The sequence below is a fragment of the Dasypus novemcinctus genome, unplaced genomic scaffold, assembly GCF_030445035.2.
Source record: "Dasypus novemcinctus isolate mDasNov1 unplaced genomic scaffold, mDasNov1.1.hap2 scaffold_388, whole genome shotgun sequence".
In the NCBI taxonomy this organism is placed as follows: domain Eukaryota; kingdom Metazoa; phylum Chordata; class Mammalia; order Cingulata; family Dasypodidae; genus Dasypus; species Dasypus novemcinctus.
The window spans coordinates 1-17,348 of NW_026688352.1; the positions used below are offsets into that span (position 1 = coordinate 1).

Genomic DNA, 17,348 nt, shown 5'->3' on the forward strand with positions numbered 1-17,348 from the left:
TGAGCCTCCCTCTCGGCACACAGAAGCTTCCCATCCCCACCGCGAGGTCCCCTGGTGCCCCTGTGCGGCCATTAGAGGATGTGGGTCTCAGGTGACGGCTAGGGAGGAACGGGTGGGTGGCGCGGAGAGCAACTGCACACGGAGCTGGGCAGAGGGCCGGAAAGCGACCAGAGGAGCCCAGCGTGTGCCGAGGGCTGAGAAGGTGGCGGTCGGGGTAGAGGGTGGCCACGTGGTCCGCAGGGCTAGGGTGGCCCAGCTAGCTGCCGGTGGGTGGCGAGTGCGGCCGGCGGGTGGCCCGGCGCTTGGGAGGGGCTGTCAGGACGATGGGCCGCCGTGCCTGGGGCGGGTGCACGGGCCGTGGCTGGGACCGGGTGCGGGTGGGCGGGAGCCAGGGACGTCTCAGAGCATAGACGGGGTGGCCAGGGCGGGGCGGACGGGCGTTGTCTAGAGCAAGGCGTCTGGGAGAAGCGGCTGGCAGCAAGTGGCAGCTGGAGGGCGTGGGGACTTAGAAGAGGAGGAGAGGGGCTCCGGAGAGGATGAGATCCAAGAGCCCATCAGCAGACAGGACCCCCATCGGGCCAGTTGGAGGTGGTGCCCTGGAGGGCCACCAGGCCGAGGGGCTGTGAGTCGGGTCGCAGGCAACGGGACCCTGGAGGCAGAGCGCCGCAGCTGCGAGGGAGACAGGAGGGCGAAGTGGGGAGGGGGCGGGGCGGGGGAGGGGAGGGGAGGGCCAGGGAGGGGTCGTGTGGCGTCTGTGCTAGGTGTGCAAGGGGTGGTGAATTGCACGGACCCAGAGGCTTCGGGTTCACTCCCTGGTCAGTCCAGAGGCAAAGACTTGAGGTGCTTGCCCGCGTGGTCGGGGGGGGGGGGGTTGGGGGGGTGGGGAGGGCTGGTTCGGGGCGGTGGCCGGGCGGGGCGGGGCGGTGGGCGGGGCCAAGCTGCTGCGGGCCAGGGGCTGGGGCGGGGCTCGGCGGAGCGCGGCCGTGCGCCGCCGGGCAGGGGGGCAGGGCGTCTGGGCGCCGTGCGCGGGACGCAGGGCGTTTTGGGCATGTCAGAACAAGAGACCGAGGCAAAGCAAAGCGGGATGGGCGAATGAAGATTCGGATGGTGCGTGTGGAGGGAGGAGCGGGCAAGTGCACCGAAGTCTGTGGTGGAGGCGCCGGCTCAAGCGGCCGGCGGGGACGGCCCGCGCGGGCTGTGTAGGGAGAGACTTTTGGGCGCTGGGGCCGGTGACGTGGCAGGAGGGTGTCCTAGTTTCCTCTGGGGAGAGGCCTCTTGACCGTTGAGCTTTGGCCTGAGGGCGAGCGCGAGGTGCCGGTCCGGTGGGGGAGGCCGAGTGAGCTGGAGAGCTGGCGTGTCGGCGAAGGTGGTGGGTGTGCGGGGCGAGGGAGGCTGCGGGCAAGGGACGGCGGTGACGGGCAGGCGCGAGAGGAGCGGGCGGTGTGAGGAAGCGAGAGGCGCGCACGGTAGAGACCCGGGAAGGCGGCAGGAGACGGCTCGAGTGGGTGGGACACCAAAAGGGGGGGAGTGTGCTGCATGGGCCGGGAATCGACCCGGGCCTCCCGCGTGGCAGGCGAGAATTCTACCACTGAACCACCATGCGCCGCTGCTGGGCCCCCTCACCGCTTCGCCTCAGCGCTGTGCTCGCCACCAGCCGCCGCCGCCGCCGCCGCCGCCCGCGCCCCCACCGCTGCCCGCCGTGCGCCGGAGCGCTCCTGGAGCGTGGCAGGCGGCGCCGCCCTGCAGCCTGGGAGAGGGCGGCCCACCTGGAGGAGAGGCGCCGCGCAGGCGGAGGCGCGGGCTGCGGGCGTGGGGGGGCGTGCGGGGGGAGGGGGCAGGGGGGTGGGGAGACAGGCCTGTCGCCTGAGCCTGCGCTCTCCCGGAAATGCCGCTGTCCCCGGGACGAAAACAGCCGCCGGATCCAGCGTGACCGTGCCCCGAGCCCGGGGAGCCGAGGGTGGCGCGGTGAAGCCACCCCTCCCGCAGCCCCCTTCCTCGGCGGCCTTCTGTGCCTGTGCTGCCTGGGGAGAAGGAGGACGGGTGCTGGGCCTCTGACTTGAGCGGGGGTGGGGGTGGGGGGGGTGGGGGGGTGGGGGGTGGGTCGGGGCGGGACGACACCGCACGTCTGGTAGAGTGGCCGGTCTGTGCGAGGCTCACTTCCACCGTCTGGCCGCCGGCACTCGCTAGGGATCCCGGGCCGCGGTGTCGCTTTTGAGGCGGGAGGGCTCCAAAGGGAGGGTGGGGGGAGCGCTCTGGCAGAGTGTGTTCCGGGGGGCGTGGCTGCCGGCACCCGGACGTCCAGGTGTGGGGGCGCCGGGCGCACTGGTGTGGTTGCTCCGGGCTCGGCAGCAGCTTCCCGCGTGGAGTTGCGTGGGTGGGCTTCGGGATCTGCGAGGTGTCCGTGGAACAGTCTTCTCGGGATCCTCCAGGTACCGAGCCACGCAGGTCCTGTGCCAGCTCTGGCTCGATCCATTCTGTCTCGCTGAGGCAGGGCCTGAATGGGCCCGAGCGGGCAAGTGCGGAGCGGTAAAGGGCCCAGAGTGAAAAGCCCAGGGAAATTTGACTACGGGTAAGCCCGGGTGCACAGTCGTGCTGGTGGGAAGTTGACGCAGCAATTTGGCGAGGGAATGGAAAGAGCAAGCGTGGGGGCGAGCCGGGGGCTCCGAGGGACGTGAGGTGTGGTGGGAGCAGGGGCACCGATGGAGGCAGAGGCACGGACGGGACGCCGGCACAGCCATTTCTCACACGCGGCAATGCAGGCTGTGGCGGTGTATGGCACGGAAAGCAATTGCTGTTCACCGGGTAGGTGCTAGAGGGTGAATCTGGGTGGCCGCGGCAGGCGGGGGAAAGAAAGAAGAGAGAAGAGAGAAAGAACGAGGGAAAGAAACGGAAAGAAACAGAGAAAGAGGAAGAGAGAGAGAGAGAAAGAGAGAAACACAGAGAAGAGAGAAGAGAGAGTAAGAGAAAGAGATAAAGAGACCGAGGGAGAGGAAGAAAGAGAGAGAGACAGAGAAAAGGCAGGCAGGCAGGCAGGCAGGCAGGCAGGCAGGCAGGCAGGCAGCAGGCAGAAATGTCAGAGATTAGGAAGGCAGACTGGCAAATAGGTTGAAGGAGATGAAGAGAAAGACACAAAAAGGAGAAAGACAGAAAGGCAGAAAGGCAGGCAGAAGAGAAGGAGGGGAGGGGAATGGAGGGAGGGAGGGAGGGAAAGGACGGGGCGCGGCCCAGTGTGCTCTGAAGTCCTTCAGTGTACCCTCGGTCTGGCAGGTGGAAGGGGTGTGTGAGGTGGCTTGGGGCACAGCTTGCGGGCAAGGAAGCGGGCAGAAGGTGGAAGGCCCGGGAGCATGGCGAGGGGCGGTTTCTGCTTGGCGGAGGGTGGCGGGAAAAGGTGTAGGTGAGTGTGAGAAGCCAGCGGTAAGGGTACGTAGGCCCCGCCCCGAGAGGCGGACGGGCTGGCAGGTGGCAGGGGAGTCGGGCTGGTGAAGGCTCCCCGAGTGGCCAGTCAGCGAGGGCTACTTCGGAGCTGGTGAGGTAGTGCAGGGCGGTGAGGGTGGTGAAAGGTGGGAGAGTTGGGGGCCAAAAGGTTGACTCGTGTCAGGAGTGGGATTCGAACCCACGCCTCCAGGGGAGACTGCGACCTGAACGCAGCGCCTTAGACCGCTCGGCCATCCTGACGGTGGGAGCGAGCGCGCTGGCGCCCGCCTGGCTGGGATCGGGCGGCAAGAGCGCTGTCCTCGAGCGTTGGGCCCAAGTGCCTCCCGGCGGGCAGTGGCGGTGCGCGCCGGAGCGGAGCGGCGTGTGGCGGCGGGAGTCGGCAGGGCGCGCGCCCAGCCCGTCCTGGCGCGCTTCCTTCCCGCTGCGGCCAGTTGCCCCAGGCGTGTCGCCGGCGTCGGAGGCGAGAGGCCGCGCGGCCCTGCCAGGTTTCAGCACCAGCGGAGTCCCGAGTCGGCAGTGGGGAGTCGGCAGGCGGCTCGGGTCCGGGTCCGGGTCCGGGTCCGGGTCCGGGTCCGGGTCCGGGTCCCAGTCCGGAGTTGGTGGGTGGGTGTCGGTGGTCGGCATCGGGGTGAGGTCCGGGTGAGGGCCGGAGGCTGGTTGGCGTGTGGGTGGGGTGGGGGTGGGGTGTGGGCGAGGCAAGGGGCCCGGCGGGCGCGTGCTGGAGCGCCGCCGGGCGTGGGCCCGGGAGGCCCAGAGCAGGGCTGGGCGAGGCTTGCGGGAGAGCGTTGCGCCAGGGCCCCGGCGCCACCGTCCTCGTTAGTATAGTGGTGAGTATCCCGCCTGTCACGCGGGAGACCGGGGTTCGATTCCCCGACGGGGAGGCTGCCGCCCTTTTTGGCCCCCGCCACCGCCCTCCAGGCCGCCTCCGCCCACCGACGACGGCCCGCCTGCTTTCCCGCCCCGCGCCCCCGGCGCCCAGGTGCACGGCGCCACCTGCTGCCTGGCCCGCTCCTTCCCAGCCAGGCCAAACGGCAGGGTGGCCCCAGGGACCCCGTCGGCGGCTCACGGCAGCCGGCCGGCGGCGCCGCCCCAACGGGGCGGGGTGTCTCGCGGCGGCCCGCCCGGGGTCGCCGAGCCACTCCCTGCCACGCCCAGGCGCCGCCCCAGCCGGCGAGAGGTCTTGGCCGCGCTCAGCTCGGCAGCCCCAACGCGCCTGCGCGCCGTGTCCTGGCCGAGCCACGACGGACCGCTGGCCACCCGGGCCGTGGGCATGCGCGCCCCGCCGGCAGGCTGCAAGCAGCAGCCGAGGGTCTCCGAGCGCCGGGCTTGGAGCAGCGCCGAGGCCACGGCCACGGCCGCGGAGCCCGGAGCCCGGAGTCCCAAGGAGCAAAGGCAGCAGCGAGAGCGTCGGCAGAGGCGGCGAGGGGGCCTCCGGGCGCCAGGCGTTCGGGAGGCGGGCGGGGCGTGTGGCAGAGGGCCGAGGGCTGAGGCGGGCGGCGGCTAGCCTCTGGTCGGAGTCCCGGCCCGGCTCGACTGCGGGCTCCCCGGGCTGTGCAGCGTTGGTGGTATAGTGGTGAGCATAGCTGCCTTCCAAGCAGTTGACCCGGGTTCGATTCCCGGCCAACGCAGCAGCCCAGCCTGACGTTTGCGGGCGGTGCCGTGGTGCCGTGGTGCCGTGGTGCCGTGAGGTGCCGTGGTGCCGTGGTGCCAGGGGTCGGGGCAGAAGCTTAGGCAGAAGCGGGAGGCTGGTGTGGGTGGGTGGGCAGGAGGCGAGCAGTGTTTTGAGGGTGCTGCCAGCAGCCCGCGAGGCAGGCTGCGCCGATGGCGGGAGAGGGGGAGGGCGGCGGGCAGGGCCAAGGCCGAGGCTGGGCGACGCCCGGGCCTGGCGCCAAGGGAGCGCCCGGGGCCCGGGTGGAGGCGCCCAGCCGAGTCCAGGAGGCGGCGGCAGCGGGCCGCGTGGCCCGACGCTCCCTGGTGGTCTAGTGGTTAGGATTCGGCGCTCTCACCGCCGCGGCCGGGTTCGATTCCCGGTCAGGGAAGCCCTTCTTCTTCTTCGCCCCAGCGCGGCCCCCGCCCGCCTCGCTTTTACCAAAGCCCATCACTCGCTCCCTGCCGAGCCAGCGGGCCGCGCCACGCCCGGGGCACCACCCACGCTCATCTCCACGGCCGCCCGCAAGCCCGCTACAATGCCGTCCTTTTCGCCTCCCTTGGCCCGCTCCAGCCTCTTGCCTTTCTCCAGCTTCTCCTTCCCTAGGCTCCCAAGCTTCGCTTCGCTTCGCTCCCGCTCGCCCTCAGCACCCCAGCTCCAGCGGCCACGACCGCCTTGACACTCCCCTGGCTATCGGCACCACCTCGCTCGGGCCAGCCCACGTGTTGGCCCTTGGCAGGCCTACGGGCTTCCGCCGGGCCAAAGCTCTGCCTGTGTGGCACCACCTCCACGCCCCCTCCCACCCCCGGTGGGCGGGGAGAGCGCTCGGGGGAGAAGGGTGAGGGCACCCGCACCCAGAACACACCGCCCACCTGCCGGGCCCCGCGGTGCCTGGCATCGCGCCACTCCTGCCAGCCACCGGTCGGGCTGGTGAAGAGGAAACCGCAACCCTGTGCGCCCGGGCACCCTGGCCACGGTGGCCTCGAGACGTCGACCGCGAACACCCGTGTTGAAATGGCCGAGCGGGCTGTAGGCCGGGGTGCGGCGTGCAGGCAGAAGTAGGAGGCAGCAGATTGGCCAACCAGTGGGAAGACGAGCTGTCGAGTCAAGCCTCCCGCTTCGTCAGGGGCCCGGCTGGGTTCGGGGAGAGCGTCCGCCACGTCGTGCCGTCTAACGCTGACTCCAGGTGGAAAGAAGTCGACCCACGACCTCCCGCTTGCCACCGCCCACCCGTAAACTCGCGCTCTCTGGCCTTCCTGCCTTACCACCCATCCAAGCGGGCCTGCTTCCCTCCTTGCACCCCTGCACCGCGCTCAGCCCAGCCGTGCTGCTGCTGGAGGGCAGAGTCGGTCTCAGCAGCCTCCTTGCTGCCCAGACCGCCCCAGCGGTCCGCCGCACCGCCCAACTCACTCGAACACCGGCTGGCGGAAGGTTTCCTTTCGGACGTCGGGGGGACGCGCGGTGAGAGGCCCTGCCTGATTCAACGAGCCTCCCTCTCGGCACACAGAAGCTTCCCATCCCACCGCGAGGTCCCCTGGTGCCCCTGTGCGGCCATTAGAGGATGTGGGTCTCAGGTGACGGCTAGGGAGGAAACGGGTGGGTGCGCGGAGAGCACTGCACACGGAGCTGGGCAGAGGGCCGGAAAGCGACCAGAGGAGCCCAGCGTGTGCCGAGGGCTGAGAGGTGGCGGTCGGGTAGAGGGTGGCCACGTGGTCCGCAGGGCTAGGGTGGCCCAGCTAGCTGCCGGTGGGTGGCGAGTGCGGCCGGCGGGTGGCCCGGCGGCTTGGAGGGCGTCAGGACGATGGGCCGCCGTGCCTGGGGCGGGTGCACGGGCCGTGGAGGGACCGGGTGCGGTGGGCGGGAGCCAGGGACGTCTCAGAGCATAGACGGGGTGGCCAGGGCGGGCGGACGGGCGTTGTCTAGAGCAAGGCGTCTGGGAGAAGCGGCTGGCAGCAAGTGGGCAGCTGGAGGCGTGGGGGACTTAGAAGAGGGAGGAGAGGGCTCCGGAGAGGATGAGATCCAAGAGCCCATCAGCAGACAGGACCCCCATCGGGCCAGTTGGAGGTGGTGCCCTGGAGGGCCACCAGGCCGAGGGGCGTGAGTCGGGTCGCAGGCAACGGGACCCTGGAGGCAGAGCGCCGCGCGCGAGGGAGACAGGAGGGCGAAGTGGGGAGGGGGCGGGGCGGGGGAGGGGAGGGGAGGGGCCAGGGAGGGGTCGTGTGGCGTCTGTGCTAGGTGTGCAAGGGGTGGTGAATTGCACGGACCCAGAGGCTTCGGGTTCACTCCCCTGGTCAGTCCAGAGGCAAAGACTTGAGGTGCTTGCCCGCGTGGTCGGGGGGGGGGGGTTGGGGGGGGTGGGGAGGGCTGGTTCGGGGCGGGGCCGGGCGGGGCGGGGCGGGGGCGGGGCCAAGCTGCTGCGGGCCAGGGGCTGGGGCGGGGCTCGGCGGAGCGCGGCCGTGCGCCGCCGGGCAGGGGGGCAGGGCGTCTGGGCGCCGTGCGCGGGACGCAGGGCGTTTGGGCATGTCAGAACAAGAGACCGAGGCAAAGCAAAGCGGGATGGGCGAATGAAGATTCGGATGGTGCGTGTGGAGGGAGGAGCGGGCAAGTGCACCGAAGTCGTGGTGGAGGCGCCGGCTCAAGCGGCCGGCGGGACGGCCGCGCGGGCTGTGTAGGGGAGAGACTTTTGGGCGCTGGGGCCGGTGACGTGGCAGGAGGGTGTCCTAGTTTCCTCTGGGGAGAGGCCTCTTGACCGTTGAGCTTTGGCCTGAGGGCGAGCGCGAGGTGCCGGTCCGGTGGGGGAGGCCGAGTGAGCTGGAGAGCTGGCGTGTCGGCGAAGGTGGTGGGTGTGCGGGGCGAGGGAGGCGCGGGCAAGGGACGGCGGTGACGGGCAGGCGCGAGAGGAGCGGGCGGTGTGAGGAAGCGAGAGGCGCGCACGGTAGAGACCCGGGAAGGCGGCAGGAGACGGCTCGAGTGGGTGGGACACCAAAAGGGGGGAGTGTGCTGCATGGGCCGGGAATCGAACCCGGGCCTCCCGCGTGGCAGGCGAGAATTCTACCACTGAACCACCCATGCGCCGCTGCTGGGCCCCCTCCCGCTTCGCCTCAGCGCGTGCTCGCCACCAGCCGCCGCCGCCGCCGCCGCCGCCGCGCCCCCACCGCTGCCCGCCGTGCGCCCGGAGCGCTCCTGGAGCGTGGCAGGCGGCGCCGCCCTGCCAGCCTGGGAGAGGGCGGCCCACCTGGAGGAGAGGCGCCGCGCAGGCGGAGGCGCGGGCTGCGGGCGTGGGGGGCGTGCGGGGGGAGGGGGCAGGGGGGTGGGGAGACAGGCCCTGTCGCCTGAGCCTGCGCTCTCCCGGAAATGCCGCTGTCCCCGGGACGAAAACAGCCGCCGGATCCAGCGTGACCGTGCCCCGAGCCCGGGGAGCCGAGGGGCGCGGTGAAGCCACCCCTCCCGCAGCCCCCTTCCTCGGCGGCCTTCTGTGCCTGTGCTGGCCTGGGGAGAAGGAGGACGGGTGCTGGGCCTCTGACTTGAGCGGGGGTGGGGGGTGGGGGGGGTGGGGGGGTGGGGGGGTGGGTCGGGGCGGGACGACACCGCACGTCTGGTAGAGTGGCCGGTCTGTGCGAGGCTCACTTCCACCGTCTGGCCGCCGGCACTCGCTAGGGATCCCGGGCCGCGGTGTCGCTTTTGAGGCGGGAGGGCTCCAAAGGGAGGGTGGGGGGAGCGCTCTGGCAGAGTGTGTTCCGGGGGGCGTGGCTGCCGGCACCCGGACGTCCAGGTGTGGGGGCGCCGGGCGCACTGGTGTGGTTGCTCGGGCTCGGCAGCAGCTTCCCGCGTGGAGTTGCGTGGGTGGGCTTCGGGATCTGCGAGGTGTCCGTGGAACAGTCTTCTCGGGATCCTCCAGGTACCGAGCTCCTGTGCCAGGCTCTGGCTCGATCCATTCTGTCTCGCTGAGGGCAGGGCCTGAATGGGCCCCGAGCGGGCAAGTGCGGAGCGGTTAAAGGGCCCAGAGTGAAAAGCCAGGGAAATTTGACTACGGGTAAGCCCGGGTGCACAGTCGTGCTGGTGGGAAGTTGACGCAGCAATTTGGCGAGGGAATGGAACGAGCAAGCGTGGGGGGCGAGCCCGGGGCTCCGAGGGACGTGAGGGTGGTGGGAGCAGGGGCACCGATGGAGGCAGAGGCACGGACGGGACGCCGGCACAGCCATTTCTCACACGCGGCAATGCAGGCTGTGGCGGTGTATGGCACCGGAAAGCAATTGCTGTTCACGGGTAGGTGCTAGAGGGTGAATCTGGGTGGCCGCGGCAGGCGGGGGAAAGAAAGAAGAGAGAAGAGAGAAAGAACGAGGGAAAGAAACGGGAAAGAAACAGAGAAAGAGGAAGAGAGAGAGAGAGAAGAGAGAAACACAGAGAAGAGAGAAGAGAGAGTAAGAGAAAGAGATAAAGAGACCGAGGGAGAGGAAGAAAGAGAGAGAGACAGAGAAAAAGGCAGGCAGGCAGGCAGGCAGGCAGGCAGGCAGGCAGGCAGGCAGGCAGGCAAGACAATGTCAGAGATTAGGAAGGCAGACTGGCAAATAGGTTGAAGGAGATGAAGAGAAAGACACAAAAAGGAGAAAGACAGAAAGGCAGAAAGGCAGGCAGAAGAGAAGGAGGGGAGGGGGAATGGAGGGAGGGAGGGAGGGAAAGGACGGGGCGCGGCCCAGGTGCTCTGAAGTCCTTCAGTGTACCCTCGGTCTGGCAGGCTGGAAGGGGTGTGTGAGGTGGCTTGGGGCACAGCTTGCGGGCAAAGGAAGCGGGCAAGAAGGTGGAAGGCCCGGGGAGCATGGCGAGGGCGCGTTTCTGCTTGGCGGAGGGTGGCGGGAAAGGGTAGGTGAGTGTGAGAAGCCAGCGGTAAGGGTACGTAGGCCCGCCCCGAGAGGCGGACGGGCTGGCAGGTGGCAGGGGAGTCGGGCTGGTGAAGGCTCCCCGAGTGGCCAGTCAGCGAGGGGCTACCTTCGGAGCTGGTGAGGTAGTGCAGGGCGGTTGAGGGTGGTGAAAGGTGGGGAGAGTTGGGGGCCAAAAGGTTGACTCGTGTCAGGAGTGGGATTCGAACCCACGCCTCCAGGGGAGACTGCGACCTGAACGCAGCGCCTTAGACCGCTCGGCCATCCTGACGGTGGGAGCGAGCGCGCTGGCGCCCGCCTGGCTGGGATCGGGCGGCAAGAGCGCTGTCCTCGAGCGTTGGGCCCAAGTGCCTCCCGGCGGGCAGTGGCGGTGCGCGCCGGAGCGGAGCGGCGTGTGGCGGCGGGAGTCGGCAGGGCGCGCGCCCAGCCCGTCCTGGCGCGCTTCCTTCCCGCTGCGGCCAGTTGCCCCAGGCGTGTCGCCGGCGTCGGAGGCGAGAGGCCGCGCGGCCCTGCCAGGTTTCAGCACCAGCGGAGTCCCGAGTCGGCAGTGGGGAGTCGGCAGGCGGCTCGGGTCCGGGTCCGGGTCCGGGTCCGGGTCCGGGTCCGGGTCCGGGTCCGGGTCCGGGTCCGGGTCCCAGTCCGGAGTTGGTGGGTGGGTGTCGGTGGTCGGCATCGGGGTGAGGTCCGGGTGAGGGCCGGAGGCTGGTTGGCTGTGGGTGGGGGTGGGGGTGGGGGTGGGCGAGGCAAGGGGCCCGGCGGGCGCGTGCTGGAGCGCCGCCGGGCGTGGGCCCGGGAGGCCCAGAGCAGGGCTGGGCGAGGCTTGCGGGAGAGCATTGCGCGCAGGGCCCCGGCGCCACCGTCCTCGTTAGTATAGTGGTGAGTATCCCCGCCTGTCACGCGGGAGACCGGGGTTCGATTCCCCGACGGGGAGGCTGCCGCCCTTTTTGGCCCCCGCCACCGCCCTCCAGGCCGCCTCCCGCCCACCGACGACGGCCCGCCTGCTTTCCCGCCCCGCGCCCCGGCGCCCAGGTGCACGGCGCCACCTGCTGCCTGGCCCGCTCCTTCCCAGCCAGGCCAAACGGCAGGGTGGCCCCAGGGACCCCGTCGGCGGCTCACGGCAGCCGGCCGGCGGCCCGCCCCAACGGGGCGGGGTGTCTCGCGGCGGCCCGCCCGGGGTCGCCGAGCCACTCCCTGCCACGCCCAGGCGCCGCCCCCAGCGGCGAGAGGTCTTGGCCGCGCTCAGCTCGGCAGCCCAACGCGCTGCGCGCCGTGTCCTGGCCGAGCCACGACGACCGCTGGCCACCCGGGCCGTGGGCATGCGCGCCCCGCCGGCAGGCTGCAAGCAGCAGCCGAGGGTCTCCGAGCGCCGGGCTTGGGAGCAGCGCCGAGGCCACGGCCACGGCCGCGGAGCCCGGAGCCCGGAGTCCCAAGGAGCAAAGGCAGCAGCGAGAGCGTCGGCAGAGGCGGCGAGGGGGCCTCCGGGCGCCAGGCGTTCGGGAGGCGGGCGGGGCGTGTGGCAGAGGGCCGAGGGCTGAGGCGGGCGGCGGCTAGGCCTCTGGTCGGAGTCCCGGCCCGGCGACTGCGGGCTCCCCGGGCTGTGCAGCGTTGGTGGTATAGTGGTGAGCATAGCTGCCTTCCAAGCAGTTGACCCGGGTTCGATTCCCGGCCAACGCAGCAGCCCAGCCTGACGTTTTGCGGGCGGTGGGTGCCGTGGTGCCGTGGTGCCGTGGTGCCGTGGTGCCGTGGTGCCGTGGTGCCAGGGGTCGGGGCAGAAGCTTAGGCAGAAGCGGAGGCGGTGTGGGTGGGTGGGCAGGAGGCGAGCAGTGTTTTGAGGGTGCTGCCAGCAGCCCGCGAGGCAGGCTGCGCCGATGGCGGGAGAGGGGGAGGGCGGCGGGCAGGGCCAAGGCCGAGGCTGGGCGACGCCCGGGCCTGGCGCCAAGGGAGCGCCCGGGGCCCGGGTGGAGGCGCCCAGCCGAGTCCAGGAGGCGGCGGCCGGCCGCGTGGCCCGACGCTCCCTGGTGGTCTAGTGGTTAGGATTCGGCGCTCTCACCGCCGCGGCCCGGGTTCGATTCCCGGTCAGGGAAGCCCTTCTTCTTCTTCGCCCCAGCGCGGCCCCCGCCCGCCTCGCTTTTACCCAAAGCCCATCACTCGCTCCCTGCCGAGCCAGCGGCCGCGCCACGCCCGGGGCACCACCCACCTCATCTCCACGGCCGCCCGCAAGCCCGCTACAATGCCGTCCTTTTCGCCTCCCTTGGCCCGCTCCAGCCTCTTGCCTTTCTCCAGCTTCTCCTTCCCTAGGCTCCCAAGCTTCGCTTCGCTTCGCTCCCGCTCGCCCTCAGCACCCAGCTCCAGCGGCCACGACCGCCTTGACACTCCCCTGGCTATCGGCACCACCTCGCTCGGGCCAGCCCACGTGTTGGCCCTTGGCAGGCCTACGGGCTTCCGCCGGGCCAAAGCTCTGCCTGTGTGGCACCACCTCCACGCCCCCTCCCACCCCGGGGGCGGGGAGGCGCTCGGGGGAGAAGGGTGAGGGCACCCGCACCCAGAACACACCGCCCACCTGCCGGGCCCCGCGGTGCCTGGCATCGCGCCACTCCTGCCAGCCACCGGTCGGGCTGGTGAAGAGGAACCGCAACCCTGTGCGCCCGGGCACCCTGGCCACGGTGGCCTCGAGACGTCGACGCGAACACCCGTGTTGAAATGGCCGAGCGGGCTGTAGGCGGGGGCGGGCGTGCAGGGCAGAAGTAGGAGGCAGCAGATTGGCCAACCAGTGGGGAAGACGAGCTGTCGAGTCAAGCCTCCCGCTTCGTCAGGGGCCCGGCTGGGTTCGGGAGAGCGCCGCCACGTCGTGCCGTCTAACGCTGACTCCAGGTGGAAAGAAGTCGACCCACGACCTCCCGCTTGCCACCGCCCACCCGTAAACTCGCGCTCTCTGGCCTTCCTGCCTTACCACCCATCCAAGCGGGCCTGCTTCCCTCCTTGCACCCCTGCACCGCGCTCAGCCCAGCCGTGCTGCTGCTGGAGGGCAGAGTCGGTCAGCAGCCTCCTTGCTGCCCAGACCGCCCCAGCGGCCGCCGCACCGCCCAACTCACTCGAACACCGGCTGGCGGAAGGTTTCCTTTCGGACGTCGGGGGGACGCGCGGTGAGAGGCCCTGCCTGATTCAACGAGCCTCCCTCTCGGCACACAGAAGCTTCCCATCCCCACCGCGAGGTCCCCTGGTGCCCCCTGTGCGGCCATTAGAGGATGTGGGTCTCAGGTGACGGCTAGGGAGGAAACGGGTGGGTGCGCGGAGAGCACTGCACACGGAGCTGGGCAGAGGGCCGGAAAGCGACCAGAGGAGCCCAGCGTGTGCCGAGGGCTGAGAGGTGGCGGTCGGGGTAGAGGGTGGCCACGTGGTCCGCAGGGCTAGGGTGGCCCAGCTAGCTGCCGGTGGGTGGCGAGTGCGGCCGGCGGGTGGCCCGGCGGCTTGGGAGGGGCGTCAGGACGATGGGCCGCCGTGCCTGGGGCGGGTGCACGGGCCGTGGCGGGACCGGGTGCGGTGGGCGGGAGCCAGGGACGTCTCAGAGCATAGACGGGGTGGCCAGGGCGGGCGGACGGGCGTTGTCTAGAGCAAGGCGTCTGGGAGAAGCGGCTGGCAGCAAGTGGGCAGCTGGAGGGCGTGGGGGACTTAGAAGAGGGAGGAGAGGGCTCCGGAGAGGATGAGATCCAAGAGCCCATCAGCAGACAGGACCCCCATCGGGCCAGTTGGAGGTGGTGCCCTGGAGGGCCACCAGGCCGAGGGGCGTGAGTCGGGTCGCAGGCAACGGGACCCTGGAGGCAGAGCGCCGCGCGCGAGGGAGACAGGAGGGCGAAGTGGGGAGGGGGCGGGGCGGGGGAGGGGAGGGGAGGGGCCAGGGAGGGGTCGTGTGGCGTCTGTGCTAGGTGTGCAAGGGGTGGTGAATTGCACGGACCCAGAGGCTTCGGGTTCACTCCCCTGGTCAGTCCAGAGGCAAAGACTTGAGGTGCTTGCCCGCGTGGTCGGGGGGGGGGGGTTGGGGGGGGTGGGGAGGGCTGGTTCGGGGCGGGGCCGGGCGGGGCGGGGCGGGGGCGGGGCCAAGCTGCTGCGGGCCAGGGGCTGGGGCGGGGCTCGGCGGAGCGCGGCCGTGCGCCGCCGGGCAGGGGGGCAGGGCGTCTGGGCGCCGTGCGCGGGACGCAGGGCGTTTGGGCATGTCAGAACAAGAGACCGAGGCAAAGCAAAGCGGGATGGGCGAATGAAGATTCGGATGGTGCGTGTGGAGGGAGGAGCGGGCAAGTGCACCGAAGTCGTGGTGGAGGCGCCGGCTCAAGCGGCCGGCGGGACGGCCGCGCGGGCTGTGTAGGGGAGAGACTTTTGGGCGCTGGGGCCGGTGACGTGGCAGGAGGGTGTCCTAGTTTCCTCTGGGGAGAGGCCTCTTGACCGTTGAGCTTTGGCCTGAGGGCGAGCGCGAGGTGCCGGTCCGGTGGGGGAGGCCGAGTGAGCTGGAGAGCTGGCGTGTCGGCGAAGGTGGTGGGTGTGCGGGGCGAGGGAGGCGCGGGCAAGGGACGGCGGTGACGGGCAGGCGCGAGAGGAGCGGGCGGTGTGAGGAAGCGAGAGGCGCGCACGGTAGAGACCCGGGAAGGCGGCAGGAGACGGCTCGAGTGGGTGGGACACCAAAAGGGGGGAGTGTGCTGCATGGGCCGGGAATCGAACCCGGGCCTCCCGCGTGGCAGGCGAGAATTCTACCACTGAACCACCCATGCGCCGCTGCTGGGCCCCCTCCCGCTTCGCCTCAGCGCGTGCTCGCCACCAGCCGCCGCCGCCGCCGCCGCCGCCGCGCCCCCACCGCTGCCCGCCGTGCGCCCGGAGCGCTCCTGGAGCGTGGCAGGCGGCGCCGCCCTGCCAGCCTGGGAGAGGGCGGCCCACCTGGAGGAGAGGCGCCGCGCAGGCGGAGGCGCGGGCTGCGGGCGTGGGGGGCGTGCGGGGGGAGGGGGCAGGGGGGTGGGGAGACAGGCCCTGTCGCCTGAGCCTGCGCTCTCCCGGAAATGCCGCTGTCCCCGGGACGAAAACAGCCGCCGGATCCAGCGTGACCGTGCCCCGAGCCCGGGGAGCCGAGGGGCGCGGTGAAGCCACCCCTCCCGCAGCCCCCTTCCTCGGCGGCCTTCTGTGCCTGTGCTGGCCTGGGGAGAAGGAGGACGGGTGCTGGGCCTCTGACTTGAGCGGGGGTGGGGGGTGGGGGGGGTGGGGGGGTGGGGGGGTGGGTCGGGGCGGGACGACACCGCACGTCTGGTAGAGTGGCCGGTCTGTGCGAGGCTCACTTCCACCGTCTGGCCGCCGGCACTCGCTAGGGATCCCGGGCCGCGGTGTCGCTTTTGAGGCGGGAGGGCTCCAAAGGGAGGGTGGGGGGAGCGCTCTGGCAGAGTGTGTTCCGGGGGGCGTGGCTGCCGGCACCCGGACGTCCAGGTGTGGGGGCGCCGGGCGCACTGGTGTGGTTGCTCGGGCTCGGCAGCAGCTTCCCGCGTGGAGTTGCGTGGGTGGGCTTCGGGATCTGCGAGGTGTCCGTGGAACAGTCTTCTCGGGATCCTCCAGGTACCGAGCCACGCAGGTCCTGTGCCAGGCTCTGGCTCGATCCATTCTGTCTCGCTGAGGCAGGGCCTGAATGGGCCCGAGCGGGCAAGTGCGGAGCGGTAAAGGGCCCAGAGTGAAAAGCCCAGGGAAATTTGACTACGGGTAAGCCCGGGTGCACAGTCGTGCTGGTGGGAAGTTGACGCAGCAATTTGGCGAGGGAATGGAAAGAGCAAGCGTGGGGGCGAGCCCGGGGGCTCCGAGGGACGTGAGGGTGGTGGGAGCAGGGGCACCGATGGAGGCAGAGGCACGGACGGGACGCCGGCACAGCCATTTCTCACACGCGGCAATGCAGGCTGTGGCGGTGTATGGCACGGAAAGCAATTGCTGTTCACCGGGTAGGTGCTAGAGGGTGAATCTGGGTGGCCGCGGCAGGCGGGGGAAAGAAAGAAGAGAGAAGAGAGAAAGAACGAGGGAAAGAAACGGGAAAGAAACAGAGAAAGAGGAAGAGAGAGAGAGAGAAAGAGAGAAACACAGAGAAGAGAGAAGAGAGAGTAAGAGAAAGAGATAAAGAGACCGAGGGAGAGGAAGAAAGAGAGAGAGACAGAGAAAAGGCAGGCAGGCAGGCAGGCAGGCAGGCAGGCAGGCAGGCAGGCAGGCAGGCAGAAATGTCAGAGATTAGGAAGGCAGACTGGCAAATAGGTTGAAGGAGATGAAGAGAAAGACACAAAAAGGAGAAAGACAGAAAGGCAGAAAGGCAGGCAGAAGAGAAGGAGGGGAGGGGGAATGGAGGGAGGGAGGGAGGGAAAGGACGGGGCGCGGCCCAGGTGCTCTGAAGTCCTTCAGTGTACCCTCGGTCTGGCAGGTGGAAGGGGTGTGTGAGGTGGCTTGGGGCACAGCTTGCGGGCAAGGAAGCGGGCAGAAGGTGGAAGGCCCGGGAGCATGGCGAGGGGCGGTTTCTGCTTGGCGGAGGGTGGCGGGAAAGGGTAGGTGAGTGTGAGAAGCCAGCGGTAAGGGTACGTAGGCCCCGCCCCGAGAGGCGGACGGGCTGGCAGGTGGCAGGGGAGTCGGGCTGGTGAAGGGCTCCCCGAGTGGCCAGTCAGCGAGGGCTACCTTCGGAGCTGGTGAGGTAGTGCAGGGCGGTGAGGGTGGTGAAAGGTGGGGAGAGTTGGGGGCCAAAAGGTTGACTCGTGTCAGGAGTGGGATTCGAACCCACGCCTCCAGGGGAGACTGCGACCTGAACGCAGCGCCTTAGACCGCTCGGCCATCCTGACGGTGGGAGCGAGCGCGCTGGCGCCCGCCTGGCTGGGATCGGGCGGCAAGAGCGCTGTCCTCGAGCGTTGGGCCCAAGTGCCTCCCGGCGGGCAGTGGCGGTGCGCGCCGGAGCGGAGCGGCGTGTGGCGGCGGGAGTCGGCAGGGCGCGCGCCCAGCCCGTCCTGGCGCGCTTCCTTCCCGCTGCGGCCAGTTGCCCCAGGCGTGTCGCCGGCGTCGGAGGCGAGAGGCCGCGCGGCCCTGCCAGGTTTCAGCACCAGCGGAGTCCCGAGTCGGCAGTGGGGAGTCGGCAGGCGGCTCGGGTCCGGGTCCGGGTCCGGGTCCGGGTCCGGGTCCGGGTCCGGGTCCGGGTCCGGGTCCCAGTCCGGAGTTGGTGGGTGGGTGTCGGTGGTCGGCATCGGGGTGAGGTCCGGGTGAGGGCCGGAGGCTGGTTGGCTGTGGGTGGGGGTGGGGGTGGGGGTGGGCGAGGCAAGGGGCCCGGCGGGCGCGTGCTGGAGCGCCGCCGGGCGTGGGCCCGGGAGGCCCAGAGCAGGGCTGGGCGAGGCTTGCGGGAG

At 70.7% G+C, this 17,348-nt stretch overlaps 11 non-coding genes across 11 annotated transcripts; 6 read left to right on the forward strand and 5 right to left on the reverse strand.

Moving 5' to 3' along the window:
* Positions 1 to 3,592: 3,592 nt before the first annotated feature.
* TRNAL-CAG (transfer RNA leucine (anticodon CAG)) lies at positions 3,593 to 3,675 on the reverse strand. The gene has a single exon. It is a non-coding gene; the product is annotated as a tRNA-Leu (tRNA).
* Positions 3,676 to 4,245: 570 nt separating this feature from the next.
* Positions 4,246 to 4,316, forward strand: TRNAD-GUC (transfer RNA aspartic acid (anticodon GUC)). Its single transcript has one exon. It is a non-coding gene; the product is annotated as a tRNA-Asp (tRNA).
* Positions 4,317 to 4,991: 675 nt separating this feature from the next.
* Positions 4,992 to 5,063, forward strand: TRNAG-UCC (transfer RNA glycine (anticodon UCC)). The gene has a single exon. It is a non-coding gene; the product is annotated as a tRNA-Gly (tRNA).
* A 340-nt stretch (positions 5,064 to 5,403) lies between these two features.
* TRNAE-CUC (transfer RNA glutamic acid (anticodon CUC)) lies at positions 5,404 to 5,474 on the forward strand. The gene has a single exon. It is a non-coding gene; the product is annotated as a tRNA-Glu (tRNA).
* A 2,610-nt stretch (positions 5,475 to 8,084) lies between these two features.
* On the reverse strand, positions 8,085 to 8,155 carry TRNAG-GCC (transfer RNA glycine (anticodon GCC)). The gene has a single exon. It is a non-coding gene; the product is annotated as a tRNA-Gly (tRNA).
* A 1,993-nt stretch (positions 8,156 to 10,148) lies between these two features.
* Positions 10,149 to 10,231, reverse strand: TRNAL-CAG (transfer RNA leucine (anticodon CAG)). Its single transcript has one exon. It is a non-coding gene; the product is annotated as a tRNA-Leu (tRNA).
* Positions 10,232 to 10,819: 588 nt separating this feature from the next.
* Positions 10,820 to 10,891, forward strand: TRNAD-GUC (transfer RNA aspartic acid (anticodon GUC)). Its single transcript has one exon. It is a non-coding gene; the product is annotated as a tRNA-Asp (tRNA).
* Positions 10,892 to 11,562: 671 nt separating this feature from the next.
* TRNAG-UCC (transfer RNA glycine (anticodon UCC)) lies at positions 11,563 to 11,634 on the forward strand. The gene has a single exon. It is a non-coding gene; the product is annotated as a tRNA-Gly (tRNA).
* Positions 11,635 to 11,972: 338 nt separating this feature from the next.
* TRNAE-CUC (transfer RNA glutamic acid (anticodon CUC)) lies at positions 11,973 to 12,044 on the forward strand. Its single transcript has one exon. It is a non-coding gene; the product is annotated as a tRNA-Glu (tRNA).
* Positions 12,045 to 14,649: 2,605 nt separating this feature from the next.
* TRNAG-GCC (transfer RNA glycine (anticodon GCC)) lies at positions 14,650 to 14,720 on the reverse strand. The gene has a single exon. It is a non-coding gene; the product is annotated as a tRNA-Gly (tRNA).
* A 1,993-nt stretch (positions 14,721 to 16,713) lies between these two features.
* TRNAL-CAG (transfer RNA leucine (anticodon CAG)) lies at positions 16,714 to 16,796 on the reverse strand. Its single transcript has one exon. It is a non-coding gene; the product is annotated as a tRNA-Leu (tRNA).
* Positions 16,797 to 17,348: the final 552 nt, after the last annotated feature.